At 34.5% G+C, this 19559-nt stretch overlaps 2 pseudogenes across 2 annotated transcripts; both read left to right on the forward strand.

The window, feature by feature from the left end:
* LOC143628040 (leucine-rich repeat receptor-like protein kinase TDR) lies at positions 1–8725 on the forward strand (annotated as a pseudogene). Its single transcript, XR_013152691.1, has 3 exons — positions 1–58; positions 5685–7922; positions 8225–8725. The product of XR_013152691.1 is annotated as a leucine-rich repeat receptor-like protein kinase TDR (transcript).
* A 4667-nt stretch (positions 8726–13392) lies between these two features.
* Positions 13393–16360, forward strand: LOC143628042 (F-box protein At5g07670 pseudogene; annotated as a pseudogene). The gene is made up of 3 exons (XR_013152692.1): positions 13393–13417; positions 13568–14645; positions 15887–16360. The product of XR_013152692.1 is annotated as an F-box protein At5g07670 pseudogene (transcript).
* The last annotated feature ends 3199 nt before the right edge of the window (positions 16361–19559 follow it).

A 19559-nucleotide genomic window follows, 5' to 3' on the forward strand; every position in this document is an offset into this window, starting at 1 on the left:
ATGGGTCTTGGAACTCATAAACAACATGTATTGACCATTGGACCAGATTACAAGATTGGTAACAAGCCGGAAACCGATTTATTTATTTTACAACCCACAATATCATCTTCCTCCCAACAAACTCTAGTATTTCAAATCTTCAAATTCGTTCAATGTTCGGTTAAATTAGATTAGGGGTTTTAATTTATGGCTAAAAACCAAAAAAACATATAAGCATACCTGTAAATGTTAAGGGCATTTACATATTTTCCCTTCCTAAACTTTGAAATTACATATTTCCCCGAACGATGCTTAAAGAGCATTGTACATTTTGCATTAAAAACTTGTATTTTGGAAAAATATGTAATTTCCCTTGTTTAGGAAGGGGAAATATGTAAAAATCCCTAAATGTTATGATTTGACGATGAACCTTGATCGAAAACTACTTGATGTGGATTCATAGATATGGATCTTTGCAGGCTTCAATGATCACATGGCTGTTCTGCTAGAAGTTGTTTATCAAACCTTAAGACGATTTATTAAGTGCATAGATAGATACATCTATGTGTATATGATCATCTTTGATAAACAAGTAACATCACAAGTTAAATAATCTTGATTATTGTCAAAAGAATTGATTATGAGTTCAAAATTAAAGTTTAAAACATTGTTACCCCAACACATAAATATAAAAGTTAGCATCTTATTCTTATAATTTGATACCGAGGTCATTATATTTTCAACAAGAAAAAAAAAACTAAAGATTTTTCATAATAATCTATAATATATTACGGGATTTGAACTTTTATCAAGTGTACTAATGTGATTTAATAATTTAATGACTTAACATTATTACTCGTAGATTATTGTCAACATAACTAAATTATACGATTTCACTGAAAATCATTGTACATAACCTTATGATTTTCTGTAAAGATTTGAGATTTTCTACAATCATACGTCAGCACACAACTCCAAGTGTGTGACTACTTTCCATGTGAATTTTGATGACCACGACTATGTCCATAATTAACACATAGTCATGCGGTATTGTTTATTGGTGGTTACAAATATCCACTAGGTCAACGCATTTATTGAGAGGCTAGATCCGCCATTGTCATGAACACAAGAGGTTTCCATATATCCTCCAATTTTGAGTAAAACACGTTAGATTAACTCGAAGATGTGACAACGGTTGAAGATCATTCTATCGAACGTTGCTTTTATTATTTCATTTTATTTTTCTCTCAAAACTTTAGTGTCTATTTTTCTTGATATTTTTTATTATGCCAAAATATATATTTTCAAATCCACTATATTACCTTTTTATAATTTTTATTGGTGAACATGCCTCCTCTAAGTTCTGTTTATTTTTCATTTTGTAGGACTTGAACCCGCATCAATTTAATTGAAACAAACACCATATGCCATCAGGCCAAGATATTCCATTACTTTATTTAATGATCACATCCATCCTTTGGGGACTGCTTTACTTCATTTTAAAGATTTATATTACATGATTATTTCAATTATGTTTTGAATAATGATGCTTTACCCTTAATTGGTTGTTTTTGTTTTTTTGTTTTTTTTTTTTCTGAACATTATCTTTTTTTATAAACAATGCTCTAACTTTGCACTTGTAAAAATTTAAACCCACCACATCAAATCTCAATTATAGATGAGCAAACACCATACCACTGACTATACCAATAGGTCATGGGGACGAAGATGATGCCATTAACAAATAATACTAGGATTTATAAATGTAATATATATTCATGGCTAATTATGAATTATTGATTGTGCCTTAATGTTGCTTGAAATTAAGATCAAAGATACTTGATTCAAATCACTTAGAACAACTACATACAAGAAACATTTAATGCTAGTTAATCTATTTAACTGTAAAAGGTATCTAATATCTAATCGGAGAGGACCGACAACATGAGTACTCTTAGTTAGATTCTCCGCAACATCACAGCTTATTCTTTCTACAAGCAGATGTACTCAACATGTCATATCATATTTTTACTTATTCGCGTTTATACACACAACGCTACAATACCAAGGGCGGACCCACATAGTCGCAATCGGGGTCCCGGGACACCAATGTTTTTTAAAAATTTCCTAGAAGCGGTAATATAAAATTTTTTAAGCACCCCATAAGAATTAACATTTGAAACTACTATTAATGTTGATGTGGTCTAGTGGAAAGTTCCTTGTTTTCCCTTTGGATGGATGCCGGTTCGAGTCTTGCAAGATACTTGTTTTTGTTTTTTTCCTTGTTTCCCCTGCTCAATATTAATTATTTAATAAAGGTTTTAAAAAATTTAACCTCACTGTGTGCAGACATTACAACAAACACCCAACTCAATATTCATTATTTAGCAAGGGTTTGTTTTTCCTTTTATTAACATGGTTACTCTTTGGTCGTAGGAAATCAAAATTTATAAATAAATAGAGACGGCATAGTAAAAAGGTTGGAACTCAACCATATTTAGAGCTAAGAATCTTCAGAAAAATCATTTTTTTACTTCATGGGTTCAAGAACCACTCTTCAAGAACAAACTGGTTCAACGTAGAACGATATAATCTAAATAGTTCATGTCAAAATCAAATTTCTGAATCTTTTTTTTCTTTTGCTTTTCTTTCAAATTTCTGAATCTTTTTTTCATTAGCTTTTCTTCAAATTCTTACATCACCAATCGTTATTATTATGAGGTCCAAAAGTTCAAAACGCTATTAGACATGCAAATGCAAAAGCTTGGCGACCATTTTAATGATAATCGCTCAGGATTTTGTGTGTTTTATTATAATGTTGTTTTTTATTACGTCCCTCGCCTCATCTCGACCCGACCCGAACAACAACTAACCTAAAAAATTTGAATACCGAAAAAATGGGACCTCATTGACAAAAAATCCTGGGTCCGCCACTGACAATACCCATCATTCCTGGATGCAACATAGGTTTTAATATTTGTTTATTTAAAATGTGAGAACAAACAAAAAAAGAAAAAATAAGAAAAAGATCATATATGCTCACGTAGGCAAGGATGGAACTTAAAATGCAGGAAGGCCTCAACGCCACCCTCGCCACATGCAGCTGTTCCAGAGGACAAGGGTGTGGGTTAGTTGGTAGTCTTTTAATAGTTCTCCTAAGATGTTACATTTGAATTGACCGGAGACAAAGTGTGTTTGGTATCTTAAAAGGACATCTCTTGATGGGTGATGGAGCAACTAATGACTAACGGGTTGTTTGGTAGCTTCTAAATAATTTAGAGGTTGCCTCTTAATCGGTCAGACTTGACCTTTTATAGATTCAGCTCAAGATTGCCAAACAGCCTATTAGACTTATTTTGGTTATGATATTTTTTAATTTTATGCAATTGGTCTTTTGCAAATTTTAAATTCGAATTCTTAAATAAATATGGATGGCAAGTGAAGTTGCAAGTTTTAGCATAAAAAGTGGAGTTGCAAGTTTTAGCATCGTTTTCTTATCTTGAAAATGAACGATGGTGGATATCAAAGATTTTTTTTTTCAATTTTTTATTATTATGACGCTAACATGTATAAAACGAGTTTATTTTGAGAACTTCACTGAAAATCATATTAAAATAAAAGTTCATAAAGCATTTCTAGCCTCAAGTTAAAAGACATAACACGTTGATTACTAATTAAAGTCAAAAGACATTACACGTTGATTACTAATTAAGGGTTAGGTTCAAATAAAAAGTTTGATTTTCTTAAGAAGACTAGGAATAAGGGTATTTTAGTCTAACACTTAAATATAAAAACTCACTTAATTTAATTTCAAAAACCCACTTACATTAATTTCAAAAACCTATTTACATAAAACCCAATTACATATTTACTCTCTACAACCACCACCACTCCACCGCCCACCACCACCACAACCGTCACCCACCGCCACCACCTCGCCGGAAAAGTCCGGAAAAACACAATGGAAAAAAATATAATGAAAAAAAACACAATTGTATGACACAATGTAAAAAAAATACAATGAAAAAAACACAATGAAAAATACTATTGTATAACATAATTTTGTAAAACACAATTTGGTAAAACACAATTTGTAAAAAAACCACTAATTTTTTTTAAATTTTATATTACAATATGGTACTCATATGAAAAATAAAAAGAAACTCGCTATTATGGTGAATTTGTTTTTCAATAAAAACGTTCTAAAAAAAGTTATGGACGTTTTAAAATGATGGGAGAATTTGGCATGTGCCTTGTATGTGGAGAGAGAAAGTCAACAAATGTGTTATTCCTTTTATGCTCTCCCCCTTATTTCACACTCGATTTCCTCCTAAACTAATCTTAACCCTTCATATTCAAAATCAATGGACCAGATTACTTCTTATCATTCCTAAAATACTATATTTCCTATTATAACCTAACCCTAGTAATTAAAATAAAAAACATAAAGTCGTCTACGTTTTAGCTCAATTTAGACAAAAGAAGAGAAAACATTTAACGAATTTACAGTATGTTTTTCTGTGAAGACTTGTAAAATATTTAAAAAAACATTCAGTTGATGAACAAAAGGAGAATTACGAAACGGTTGATTGCCATTACATATGGCAAGTTAAAGACAATATTTTAGGATATGATACAAATACATTGAAAAAGTTGCATAAATTACGAAACGGTTGATTGCCATTACATATTTACATCACATGTTTTCTCTTCTCCATCCCTTTGCATAGGCAACTTTCGGTAATCCATCTAACTCAAAGTCAACTTAAACTTTTCATCCACATTTACCATATAATAATTATAAAAAACACGAAAATCTTACGATATACGTTTACGTAATATTTTGCTGAAAACAACAAAAACAAATTGGTGTAATAGTTACATAATCATATTTTTTATTTACGTAGTACTTTGCTGAAAAAATAAAAACAAATTGGTGTAATAGTTAAACAATCGTTTTTTATTTAATTAACTGTTTAACGTAACGCACATAACACATGTTTTATCACAATATATAAAAACTTTTACCTAAAACCATGATTAAAGTAAGTTACTATTTTTTTTTGCCTATATGCTTTCGCCCATTCACCCATTCAAAACACACAACAACAACAACAAAATTAAGAAAAATAAAAATAAAAATAAAAATAAAACTTTTAACATGCTAACCTCATATGTTTGAATTTTGTAACTATTTCGAACCCTTTGATGCCAACTTTATTAATTTTTCATGTTATATACAAGTATTTAAGTTATTTTACACACAAGAAGTATATTTGTAACTCTGTAACACCATTTAGCAGTTTAAGAACTTCAACTAATTTAGAAACAATAATAAAATAAATATATTTTTGAACATCAATCACAATATCGTAAATTCAATTTTTGTGATTCTTTTTTTCGCAATGGTACCTTTTAGCCTAATATGCAAAGTAATTTTTTTTAATTAGTTTAAATACTTTTTCATTTTATTATAATTAATTTTAATAGTTGATAATTATAACATACAAACCAGAAAACATCATGTGAGGCAAAAAAGTAAAAAAAGAAAGGAAAATTTGAAAAGAAAAAGTAAGAGGGAAAAAAGGAAGGTGTGAAAGAATAGAAGAGAGAGTAGAGTGATTAAGGAAAGAAAGAAGACATACCGGTTGGAGAGCGTGGCCTCTTCTCTTCTTTCTTCACACCAAACAAACCCCACTCAACAGCACAATCATCCCTGTTTTAGGTTTCACCGGGGATTTCGAAGCTGAAGTACCTTACGTACTTTGACGCCTACAGTAACAGCTTCGTCGGCCCATTGCCCACGGAGTTTGTCCGGTTGAGGTATCTCGAGCATTTGAATCTCGGTGGAAGCTATTTTGAAGGTGAGATTCCGACCAGTTACGGCGGTTTTCAGCGGCTGAAGTTTTTGCAACTCGCCGGTAACGTTCTCGGCGGCGAAATTCCGGCGGAGTTAGGGCGGTTGACGTCGTTAGAGCATTTGGAAATCGAATACAACGCGTTTTCCGGAGGGTTTCCGGTGGAGTTTACGTCGTTGAATAATTTGACGTACCTTGATGTTTCTAACGCTAATCTTTCCGGTAAGTTTCCGACTGGGGTTACTAATTTGACGAAGCTTGAGACGTTGTATATTTTTCGAAACAATTTTCACGGTGATATTCCGGAGGATATCGGGAAATTAAAATCAGTAAGCATTTTCGATTTGTCGGATAACAACTTCTCCGGTAGCATACCGGAGGAAATTTCAAATCTGAAGAATGTTACGATGCTGAGTCTAATGAATAATAATCTAACCGGAAGCATACCGGAAGGTGTAGGCGAGCTTCCGTTGCTTGAATTTCTGTTTCTCTGGAACAATTCCTTCACCGGAATGTTACCGCAAAAACTCGGTTCGAATTCGAAGTTACAGAGACTCGACGTTTCTTCGAACTATCTCTCCGGTCCAATTCCGCCTAATCTCTGTCTCGGCAACACTTTACTGAAAGTAATTATGTTTTCTAACGAGTTTTCCGGCAGCCTTCCTCCATCACTCGCGAATTGCACTTCGCTGTTACGGTTTCGGATTCAAGACAATAATCTAAACGGCTCAATTCCGGTTGGATTCGGAAGCTTACCGAATATATCGTTTATGGAGTTGAGTAAGAACAGTTTCACCGGACCGTTTCCGTCAGATTTGGCCAATGCTCCTAATCTGGAGTACTTAAACGTATCCGAAAACAACTTTCATGACGCGCTACCGGAAAACATCTGGAATTCACCGAGTCTACAGATTTTTTCAGCAAGCTTTAGTAAACTAAGAGGCGAAATACCTAAATTCGGAAGCTGTGAAAACTTCTACAAAATCGAGATCGAAGGCAACAGTTTGAGCGGTGGAATACCTTCCGATATTGAGCATTGTGTTAAGTTAGTTTCGTTGAATTTGCGAAACAATTCGATTTCAAGCGTTATTCCGTCTGAGATTTCATCTCTTCCAGCGTTAGCGGAAGTTGATTTATCGCATAACCTGCTCACCGGAACGATTCCTTCTAGCTTCAGTGACTGCCGTATGCTAGAAGCGTTCAACGTTTCGTACAATCACCTCACGGGACCTCTTCCTTCTTCCGGAATCGCGTTTTCAAGCCTCCACCCGTCGTCGTTCACCGGCAACGAAGGACTCTGCGGCAAGGTTATTCATAAACCCTGTGAAGTCGAAATGGAAGCCGAGGTGAAACAAAGTTATTCAAAGAAGTCCAATGGAACAATCATGTGGATTATGGCCGCATCGTTTGGCGTCGCTCTGTTTATTCTGTTTGCTGGAATCCGTTTCTTCCGTTCAACCTACCAGCGAAGGCTGGTGACAGAAGAAACGGAGACCACGCCGTGGAAGCTAACCGCCTTCCAGCGGTTAAACTTCACGGCTGATGATGTGGTGGAGAGCTTGTCAATGACTGGGAAGATCATAGGGACGGGATCTACTGGGACCGTGTACAAAACTGAAATGCCAGGTGGCGAGATCATAGCGGTTAAGAAACTACGTGGAAAGAATAAAGAGACGATTCGTTGGCGAAAAGGCGTGTTGGCTGAGGTGGAGGTGTTGGGTAATGTAAGGCACAGGAATATTGTTAGATTGTTGGGGTGTTGCAGCAACAAAGAGTGTACAATGCTGCTCTATGAGTACATGCCTAATGGGAGTTTATATGATTTGTTGCATGGGAAGGGTAAATGCGACAATTTGGTGGGGGATTGGTTCACAAGATACAAGATCGCGTTAGGGGTGGCTCAGGGGATTTGTTATCTTCACCATGATTGTGATCCGGTTGTTGTTCACCGTGATTTGAAACCGAGTAATATTTTGCTGGATGCTGAGATGGACGCGAGAGTGGCCGACTTTGGGGTGGCTAAGCTCATTCATTGTGATGAATCGATGTCGGTGATTGCTGGTTCATATGGCTACATCGCGCCTGGTATTGTTTTTAAATTATTATTGTTATTATTACATTATTTCGTTATTCTGTTTATCAAATTTTGATATGTTAATCTTTAAAGCTTTTAAAATGCATGTAGGAGTAACTACACTAATTTTTGTATATAAAAACCTTTAAATTTGTTTGAATTATACATGTTTGGTGATTCTTTACCCATAAATTGATCAAAACTTAAACAATTTTTCGTTATTGCGCCCAAATTAAGTTGATTTTTTTATGGTATAAGCTCTTATGTGAACTATGATTATACACTAAACTTTTGAAACACTTAACTTATGCAGAATATGCGTACACATTGCAAGTCGATGAGAAGAGTGATATATACAGTTACGGGGTTTTGTTAATGGAGCTTATTAGCGGAAAAAGATCGGTGGATTCAGAATTCGGGGAGGGAAATAGCATCAATGATTGGGTACGTTCAAAGGTCAAGACCAAAGAGGGTACAAAGTAGGTGTTGGATGTAAATGCGGGTGGTTCGTGTAGTTCGGTTAGAGAAGAAATGTTGCTCGTGTTGAAGGTGGCAATGTTATGTACAAGTAGAAACCCGGCTGACCGGTCTTCAATGAGAGATGTAGTGTCAATGCTGCAAGAAGCTAAACCGAAGAGGAAGTCACCGGATGATAGTGGCAGAATAGTTATCGACGGTGGTGGAAAACCTCCGGCACAAAAGGCGAATGCTTGAATGTTAATAGATCGTTTTCTTTTGGTTCGAAGTGGTGGGAATTGGTGTAGACGATAGAAGTGTTCCTTGTTTTTTATTTTTATTTTTTGGACTAGCAAGTGAAGAAATTAATGGTGTGATTCTATTATTTAGAAAAGAATGAATCACTAGTATTTATGGTAAAATGGGCTTTGTTTTACGATGATTTTGCCTTTTATATTGTTTATTGTACACATGAAAATGTAAATACTATGTTAGAAGCAACTTTTGATTAATATTAACTTTTCCAAAATATTAAAATCAATAAAAATCTATCGTTTTAAATTTGAAAAAATTCATTTATATGTTCATAAGTTTGAGATTTCAAATTTTGAAAAACTAAAATTAGACCCGGGGCTGGGGATCGAGTGATAAAAAAGACAAACAAAAAATCATGAGTTCAAACTAATATTAGTTTTATATTGTTTCTTGCTAAAGAGTTATTTTAGTGTTGGTCTAGAAATGATTCCTGGACATGTAAGCGTAATATGGTAAAGTTAAAACGTGAAGGGAGACGAAAATGAGAAGTATAAGAAGAATTTGTGTATTCGTGGTCATATAAAAAATCTCTTAAAAAATTAAAAAAATTAATAAAAAAAATCATAATTCAGTATATAAATATAAAACGAAAAAATTAAAAAACCAAAATGTTTCCCTCATCATTCTCGTTCCCGGAAAAAAACGACGAAAAGACACAATGTCGAACAAAATATGACATAATTTTGAGTAATATAACACAACATCAAGTAAAAAAAAATACACAATGTCAAGAAAAAAAGACACAATCAATGACGAAAATAAACACAAAACCCAATAATAAACAAAAAGAAACAATGATCTTTTTCACTCAAAATTGTGTCTTTTTTCGACTTTTTTTTTAAAACGAGGAAGATGGTAGAAACATTTTTGTGTTTTTACATTTTTTGTTTTTGTACTAAAATTTGAGTAATGATTTTTTTTATTGCTTTTTCATTATTTTTTGAAGGAGTTTTTTTTTTGTTAAAAATCCTTCTCATCCTTCTCATTTTTTGATATTTGACGTTCACCAGAATATTTGGGATTAGATATAAGTTGATCATTTGGAATACTAATATTCTTTGCAAATTGTGTGCGTTGCCATCCGATGGGCCTAGGGTCGGCTTAACGTCCTCGGAGGCCTAAAACTAAATAAAATTTTTCGGCCTTTTTCTCTTTTTTTTTTATGTGTATAAGGCTAGAAGTATACAAGAATTATAAAATTTTGATGATATATAGTGATAATGAATATGAAGTGATCCTCTTTAGTTTGTGACACATCAATAAGTTACTAATTCTAAAAGAACTCTAATTCAAAATCTCATAATACATAGCTCATATTTAAAAGACCCTATAAAAGTGGAGGCCTAAAGCCATTGTCTCATTTAGCTTACCCAAAAGACGGCCCTGGATGGACCATTTCTTCATGATGACAACATGCAGTGCTCTCTTTCACAGTTAAAATCCGGTTTCACATAAGCTAGCCAACCCTAAACAATTTCCTACCCCGTGAAAAAATTTATGAGGCCCCTCTGATGATAGGTGTTATATTGATATATGAGTCAACTCATAACAACCAATATAGATGTATTAGAAATTGATTATGATTGGAATTTGTTGAAATTGATTAAGAGTTGCAAAATTGTTGTGAATACGTTGACTTCAGAAAGTTGTCAACGGGGAAGAAGAAATCAAGAATGTTGGAAAGTGTATGTATGCATTTTAGGTGGTGTGATTGAGTTAACTATATTGCGTGAATTTGATGCATGTGTGTGTGTGATAAATCTACATATTATGGTTGAATGATATAAGTTGGGTCCATAAATTTACGTACTAAAGACTTAAGCTGATACTAGCAAATCACAATATGGCATGTTATCATATATTAGAGGTAATTTGAAATGGGGAACATGATTATACTGTATTGTTGGGATACATGTAAGAGATCATATTGAGTTATGTCACCTTCAATTGAATGATTGTGAGAATCTAATAGAGGTGTATAAAATAATTGCTTTGGTGAATTAGCTTGAACTTTTTTACTCTTATTTCTTTTAACAACGTTTGGAATTATCCTAATATTCGAGTGAGTCTTTTAGAAACGAATGTCAACCGTCTATATTGATTTTGACGTTCCATGTCTGACCCATTTAAGAACGCCATCAAAGAGGAAAACCTTATTGAGTCAAGTTTCGAACCCGATCACCATAAGATCCAAAGCCTTAACCATCACCATCATGCTATTAGACCAGATGATTTATGTTTTTTTTTTTTTTTTTTTGTTATTATGGTATGTAAATCTTGTATTTTATACCACGGGTGTATCACACAACGGTCGTTAAGTTCATATATCCGTAATTACTACAATATGCTAAAATATGACGAAAGCGGCATACCATACGTTACCCGGCGTATGTACATCAAGGGCACTTTTCTGGTGGTTATTTTGGCTTCTAGAAGTTCTTTTGAGTATTATTTTATTCTCTTTTAACAATCGCTATTAAGTATAAATATATACTTTCAGGAAGATCAAGACGGGGTGGACTGACGAATACAATATATCTTTTGTTAAAGTAGCATTTGTTACAATTTTTTTGTCCAAAAGTTGTGGTAGCGGATTCAAATCCTTGCATGTAAAATGTGGTAGCGGCCTAGCGGGTTCAAATTCTTGCATGCGTAAGGTTATGCTTTAGTTTAGGTTTAAATTTTGTTGTTAAAATCTGGTTAGTAGGTTGTAATAGGGGTGAGCAGAAAACCGAATTAACCGAATCGAAACCGAATTAACCGAAAAATCGTACTGAAAAAACCGAACTGAAACAATAACCGACGGTTAATATTTTGTTTTTTTGGAAAACCAAAATTTTGGTTTCAATTCGGTTATCCATTTCTAAAAAACTAAAAAAACCGAACCGAACCGATTAATGATTATAAAGATTATCAAAATGATGAGGAATGGACTAAACTTTTAGGATAAATAAATAAGGTGATGAATGAAGATCGAGACTAAACTTTTAATGCTTTGTAATTTTTAAACTCTATTTAGCAACTTTGTATTCGTATAGTTTCATGTAACACGTGCCTATTTTTGTTTTTTGAATTCAATATATATGTGGATTGTGATACTCTAGCACGTTCTTATACAAGCTTAAAATATGCAGTTTTATTTTTATTTTATTTTTTTTGCAATGTCAACACATAATTAAAAAAAACCGAAAATAACCGAACCGAAACCAAAATTAACCAAAAAATCGAAAACCAAAAAACCGGAAAACCGAAAACCGAACGGTTTGTATATTCAAATAACCGATTGCTTCGGTTTCGACTTGGGTTTCGCCTAATAACCGAACCGTGCTCAGCCCTAGGTTGTAAAGTTTGTCTATTTTGAGGTTAATAACAAGTTTTCTCGTCGTCATAAAATTTTGACTATTATAGTAACGTCTTACAAAATTTAAACAGACCAAAAATAAATATGTTCCCTTTTCGGTGAATAAAAACATAAATATTGATTGAGTGATTGAATCTTAATCTATTATAGCCATAATTAGTTGATGGATGATTATCACTTATACATTGTCGTTAAATAAAAAATAAATATACCTATACTATTAAAGTAAAACCATTCTTTTGCATGTTATTCAATTAGATTAGCCAACCAATACTATTACTATTTATAAAATTACTAACGAAGTTACAATTGTAAATTTAAATGTTGTCTTAACTGAGGCTTTTAACTAATTTATTAATTATAAAATTTTATTTATTGTTATTTATATCTTATGAATCCATAAGTTTTGTTATTACGTATATTATTAAATTTAACTTTTTTGTTGTATTTTTTTAATTAACCCGTGTACTACACGGGCTATATTCTAGTTATTTAATATCGTATCATATAATTGCATTGTTGTAAAATCCCGGCTAGACGCCGATAAATCACTAGTCAGTATCCCACCGTCTAGTCACTGATTAATTGCTATTTGGTGTAAAATTTATATATTAAATTTATATTTATATATGTATATTTAAAAAACTATATATAAATTCCAATTTGATTGATCCCTATTAATTCCGATTAATCGTTATTCCAAAACCCACCATCCAACTAGCACCTAACGATTTCTACAACACTATGTATATATGTTATTGATATTAGTATAAACATTTCCACAATAAAATAACATTTAAGAATGTTAAAAAATGGGAATGAGACACCAAAAGATTTTAATTTAAAAAGAGAAGGTTTTGGGTTTAAGTTTTACATGTGATAAAAAAAAATGATTTTAGATTGTGCCAGCGGGTTTTCTCACATAAGGTAGGTTTTCTCTGAAGGGTGATCTCCGATACTTGAAGAGATGGACGCATGAGCCAGTGACCCTTTAGTAATCAAAATTAGCCTTTTAGAAAAAAGAATGTTAAAAAAGGTTTGTTATATACAAACACCATCACCATGGTATGTGAATAAGGCTATACGACTCGTATAGGACCTATACGAGTCGTATAGGCCAAACTTACTAACATGCGTAAGGAGGTGACAGTGTTGCAGCTTTTTGCAGTCTATACGAGCCGTATAAACCCTATACGAGTCGTATAGATATTCTTGTTCGTATAGACCTTATACGAACCGTATAGACCTATACGAGCCGTATAGGGTCTATACGATTCATATAGACAGCATGTCAGCTGTACTTTAGCCAGATATATATAATTATTTTATGATATATACGAGTCGTATAGATGGTATACGACCCGTACAGGCCAGGTATCAGTTTTTCTTGCTCCAAACGTAATTATTTTTATTGCAGTTATATTTTAAAAGCTTAGATAACTCACATGGGTGTCAACCAAAATGGATTGCATGACCACAGATAAAAGGTCGTTACCAAAAAACACTCACAATTAAACCCACCAGATCTCTGGTCAAAGAACGACTTACCTCTCAATCACGCCCGTCGTTCCTCGTTCAGCAAAACCCCTGCTTTTGATTTCCCCCAAATTGTTAAACCTTGTGATTTCACCTCACTCATTTCCGATGAAATTTTGCTTCAAATCCTCTCCAAGCTTCCCGAACAATCGCAACGGAACTCTAATTGTGCAGTATCCAAACGGTGGCTGAGTCTGCAAGGCCGGTTGGTAAGCTCGGTTAGGGTTTTGGATTGGGATTTTTTGATATCTGGCCGTATGTTCTTTCGGTTCCCGAACCTTACACATGTCGATTTAGTTCACGCAACTCTCGTTTCGAGTAGTTTTGGCGCGTTGTTAAATCATGAAATGGGATCGTTTTACATAGGTCATGATGAATGTTTACATGATGGTCACGTTTTGTTACCTGTCGATGAAGTTGATTTTGGTTTAAAGGTTTTAGCTAGCGTGTACCCAAATTTAACGAGACTAGTGGTGGTAAACTGTAGTGAAATAGGGTTGTTAAGTGTTGCGGAAGAATGTGATATATTGCAAGAACTGGTTTTGCATCGGTGTAACGATCACGTGTTGATTGCGATAGCGGCGTTTCAGAATCTGCAGATTCTGAAGCTGGTTGGTGTCGTTGACGGGTTGTATAGGTCGGTGGTGTCGGACAGAGGGTTGACCATTTTGGCACAAGGGTGTAAGAGGTTACTGAAGCTTGAGTTGCAAGGATGTGAGGGTGGTTACGAGGGGGTGAAAGCGGTTGGCGAGTGTTGTCAAATGCTTGAAGATTTGACGTTTTGTGACCATAGGATGGATAACGGGTGGTTGTCGGCTCTTTCTTATTTTGAGAGTTTGAAAAGTTTGAAGTTTGTTTCGTGTAAGGGGATTGATTTGAATCGTGAGCTTGACGAGCATTTAGGGGTTTGCCCGATGCTTGAAAGTTTGCATCTGGAGAGGTGTCAGTTAAGAGATGCTCAAACTGTAAGGGCATTGTTTGTTGTGTGTCAAACTGTTGAAGAAGTTGTTTTCAAGAATTGTTGGGGATTAAATGATGCCATGTTTGTCAATGCAAGTCTGTGCAGGTATATTGTCAATATGTCTGTTCTGTTCTTTGTTCCCAAATTGCTGCTAATTTTCAGCAGCAACATAATATGAATTTAGAGGTGTTCATAGGTCAGTTTCGGAATCAAACTGAACATAAAATCAAAAACTTGGTTTCTTTTTTTTTTTTTGGTTTTTGAAGACCGTTTGGTTTCTGTTTTTGGTATTCACAATGAGTTTGGTTTTGTTTCTGTGTCTTTGGTTTTGCCATTGTGCTTGAAATTTTTTTGGCGAAAGAAGTGGCCTAAAATAATGAATTTGGGTCTAAAACTTTCGGCCTAAGTTAGTTTTGTTAACTAACAATGAATTATTATTACATATATGGGTCTAAAATTTTTGGGCTACACCATTTATTGATTGTTTTATAAATTTCTTTATATTAAAAGATAAAAACCATAAATTCAGTAGCCAAAGTCGGTTATTTTCTACTATTACGAGTTCAGTTTGGTTTTTTTCTACTATATTTGTTAACTAACGATGAATTGATTATTACATTTATGGGTCTAAAGTTTTTGGGCTACCAATTATTCAGTTTGTTTATTTTCAGTTTTTGCTACCTGCAAAATTGAAACCAAACTAGAAATTCGGTTTTAAAAAACATAGAACCAAACTGTTGGTTATTGAGTTTGGTTATGTTGGTTATTCCGGTTTCATGTACCCCTATAGGCAATTGCATATTAAAAACTATAATTCATGTATTCGGTAACAAAGAAACAAACATATCCAGTAAGATCCCACTATACTGTGGGGTCGGGGGAGGGCCGGACGAGGGCACGCCTTTTCTCTATCAATGGAGATAGAGAGACCGCTCCCACTGAGACCCTCAGCTCCAGCAAAAAGTTTTTGAGTGTAGTAAAATATATAAAGCAGACAATACAAAGCATAACTAGGTGAGTCATAACAACTAGGCATGAGATACTAATAGTAAGAGCGGTACCATATCAGTAACATAGGCTGATGCAGAAACTAAAGTAGAAACAGCCAAGCAAGCAACACACAAGAAAACAAATATTGCAGACTCGAATTCAGTAACTGTTGATTTTTGCCGTTCGATCCAGTTAATAAAGTTGGTTCGTTCCAGTTTTCAGTACATGCAAAACCGGAAATTCGGTTTTCGAAAACACACAAAACCAAACCCTTGGTTTTGGGTCGGGTTCAGTTATTTTGGTTTCATGCACACTCCAATAGGCACATCTTATATATTCTGGTTTTATCATCACAGGGGGATGAAATCCGTGTCTATAGAAGGATGCTCAAGGCTAACAACACAAGGTTTGGAAGCTGTAGTTCTTTCATGGAAGGAACTTGAAAGCCTCAAAGTGATATCATGTAAAAACATTAAGGATGATGATGTCACTCCCATGCTATCTGTTCTATTCTCTGACCTTAAAGACTTCAAATGGTGCCCAGGTAACGCTTCTTGCCTGTCAACGATACTCTCATCATCTGATATGGGAAAACGGGGGGCTAAATTCTTTAAATAGTTTTAGATATAAACTCTGAAACTTAGGATTTAAGTTTCTTTAATATGTAGAAGTTTTTAGCTTCTGCTTGTTGTTTATAGTAATGATTCTTAAACAAGTTTCATATGTGAACATTTGAAACTGGGAATTTGGAGTTCTTCAAGATGAAGCGGTTTGAGCTTCCCATTTGAATACTAGATTTGAAACTGGGATATAATGTTTATCACGTGTATGAGCGCTGTATAGCGCACACCTTGTATTTATATGACATGTTCAGTTTAAGGTTATTCATGTTTTGTGCTTATGAATCATTACTTGTTCTTCTCCATAATGGAAGTTAAATTTTTTTTTTCAATCTTTTGACGTTTAGTTTTAACTTATGGCTGCAGTTATTTGCCTGTTACTTTAATAATACAATCAAATTTGTGAAATAGGATCGGGTGATAGGATCTTCTTTTTATTGGTTTCCCTGTTTGAAAATGCTTAGTGAATCGGCATCACTTAATTAATTGTCAGATACAAAATATGATAAACGAGTATCGGGTACTATATAATACAGAACGTGAGGTTTTATCTGTGTCACGTGACTTCGTTTTTTTACTAAAAAAGCAGCAAACATGATCAAAGCACCAACAATTCATGGCCTCATCATGAGTCAATGTTCTATGTTCAAGTAATCATGAATAAGGCTAAGATGCTTAGCGCGTTCGTTTGTTCGTCACGGTCGTATAAAAAAGTTTGTTTCATTAATCATTTGTACTCAATTAATTTATGATGGTAAATAAACATAGAGCAACAAATATCAAATATTTAAAAATACAACCATTAAAAGAATAGGTAGTTAAAATATACATAGTGCAAAATTACGCATTTCTATACCTGGATCAGTAAAATAACTTGGGCCGAGACCCGACTCAAAGAAAATTAATAAAATCAAATTTTTGGGTGACGACATGGAGCATATACAGAGAGGGGAACAAATTCAAAAAGCTTGTAGAAGGAATTAACACAAGTCTAAGAGCATTCCCATCTCATCTTCAATTTCTAAACCAAAAATTATACTAAAACTCACTACATTTTCTCTCTTTATTTCAATTAAATAATACTTTTTATACCTTTTATCATTACCTTTTCTCATTCTTTCACTCACAACCACTCTCAAAATATATTAAAAAATTATAGGGAATGAACAATAACTTTTCAAATATACAGAAAAATCACCACTTTTTCTAAAATATAAAAACTCTTTACTCACAACACCCTAAATCATTTTCTAAATTATAAAAACACCCCTCACATTAAATGAGGGGTTGGATGAGAATGCTCAAAGCAAAATAAAGATACTAACTTTTGAAGAAAATAAAGATAACTCTTTTTTTATGGGTGGTTGCTAGATTGAGTACCATTAATGTTACGTGTAGTGGGCGATAAATGGGTTGGGTTTTGGGTGACAACACCACCTCTGGGCGATATTTGGGCAATTTGGGGAGGGGGGGGGGGTATTTGTCGCCGTCGTTTTGATTGAAAATAATAATAAAAATTTCAACGGCAAAAAATAAAAAAAAATTCAAAACAATATAAATAATCTTTTTATCCAAAAAGTACATACTCCATCTCCAACATTTCGAATCTTTCAAGCAAAAATGTCACACATCTTCTCTAAATATACCTACGAAAATGAATGCTAGAAGCAACCTGAACTATCCATGGCTCGGTTTCGGGCAATCCATACTCCACAAAACCAACAAACCAACTCCCCGAACACCCAAAACCAACCGAACCTAAACTATCCATGAATCGGTTTCGGGCAATGCCATACTCCGCAAAACTAGCAAACCAACTCACCGAAACCAACCGAACCTAAACTATCCATTTCCTTCTCCCAACCCGAAGTTATGCATGTACGCCAACTTGCTCAACCCCTAAAACCCCATGCCGATGTTAAGGTCTAGCTAGCCGAAGTCGGAGACAATGTTGGAGACTCAATCGGCGCGGGCCTCCGGTTCAACCCGAAAGGGGGGCCCGTAAACCCAAAAAGAAGGAACCGGGGGAGCCGGCGACGCCACATACCACGTACCCGTGGAAGGAAGAGAAAGAACTAGCTCTCATACGTGCTTGGATCGTCATTTCGGAGGAACCTGAATCTTGTAAGTTATTAATATTAAGTATTTATTTAATTTTATTTAGTATTTATTTAAATTTAATATAGTTGTAAAAATATTTTTAACTGTAGCAAACTTTCAATCTGCAGGAATATTTTGGTTGAAATATGTGAAGTTTGGGTCCAGATCTGGGCAAACCGGATGATTACCAGGGTAAAGAAAGGGTTCAAGCCCATTGGAGGTTCATAAACGTCGATTGCCAAAAATGTAGTGGGATATACAACTGAGTGAAGCAAACCGGTTGAAGTAGCGGTAAAAACGACGCCAACATCCAAGCTCGAGCGTTATCCAACTATCGAACTCAAGGGCAACAGGAAGGGCAGCAAAGAAAGACATTTAGTTTTTAAGTTCTTGGGAGAAACTTCAGGTTTGCCCGAAATGGAAAGGGGAACTCACCATTCCGGTCGCTCGACAATCCGGCGCATCATCCCGAGCTCCAAAACGGTCAAAGACCTCGTCTTCGACAAATTCAAGCACACCTGCAACACCATCCGATGCTCATAACTTCCATCTCGTTGACGAAGATGAAGAAAACCAGGCTAATTTAGGGGATGACGGCATACAAGAGTTTCCTCGATCCCCTGGGAGAGGAAGAAAAAACAAGGAAAAAAATTGGAGGGTTAGTCGTCGACACGAGCCGATGAGGGGGACATGCGAAGAATTAGACCAACTCAACGATATGTTCGGTCGTTTCGAAACCCAAAACGTGTAACGCTTTGCTACCTTCCGCGCTAGCACTGACGCAACGATCGGTTTGCCGGTGTATGTGAATTGCGGAAAATGGAACGAGACCTCGATTGCCTCATCTCAAAGGGGCTTTACCGAAGAAGCCGTATTATTGGAAAAACAACGATTACAAAAAATACGCGGTTTACAACCTAGGAAAATAGTTTTTAATTTTATGTGTGTTTTTTGTTATGTGTTTTTTTTATTTCGGTATTTCTTTTTAATTTTATTCTATTGTTTATTTATTTATTTAATTTAATGAATTTTTATTTGTTTAATTTTAATTATAAAAAGAAAATAAAAAAGCTGACGTGGCGATGTGATGGGGCTACAAACCTAGGGTTGGCAATCTTGACCAAAACCATTTTAAATGGTCAATTTGGTTGTTTTAAAAATTGTATGGGTTAGTTTGGGTTTTAAATTTTAACTAAATGTGTTATAATAGGTCACTTGAAATTTCACCTTATTTTCGGGTCAAAATGAGTCGACAAATTTAAAGAAATGGATCAATGCGTGTTAGAGCGTTCTCATTCCACACCCTATC

Source organism: Bidens hawaiensis, unplaced genomic scaffold, assembly GCF_021521415.1.
Source record: "Bidens hawaiensis isolate Kalapana, Puna unplaced genomic scaffold, B.hawaiensis_p1.1 tig00004774_1, whole genome shotgun sequence".
NCBI lineage: Eukaryota > Viridiplantae > Streptophyta > Magnoliopsida > Asterales > Asteraceae > Bidens > Bidens hawaiensis.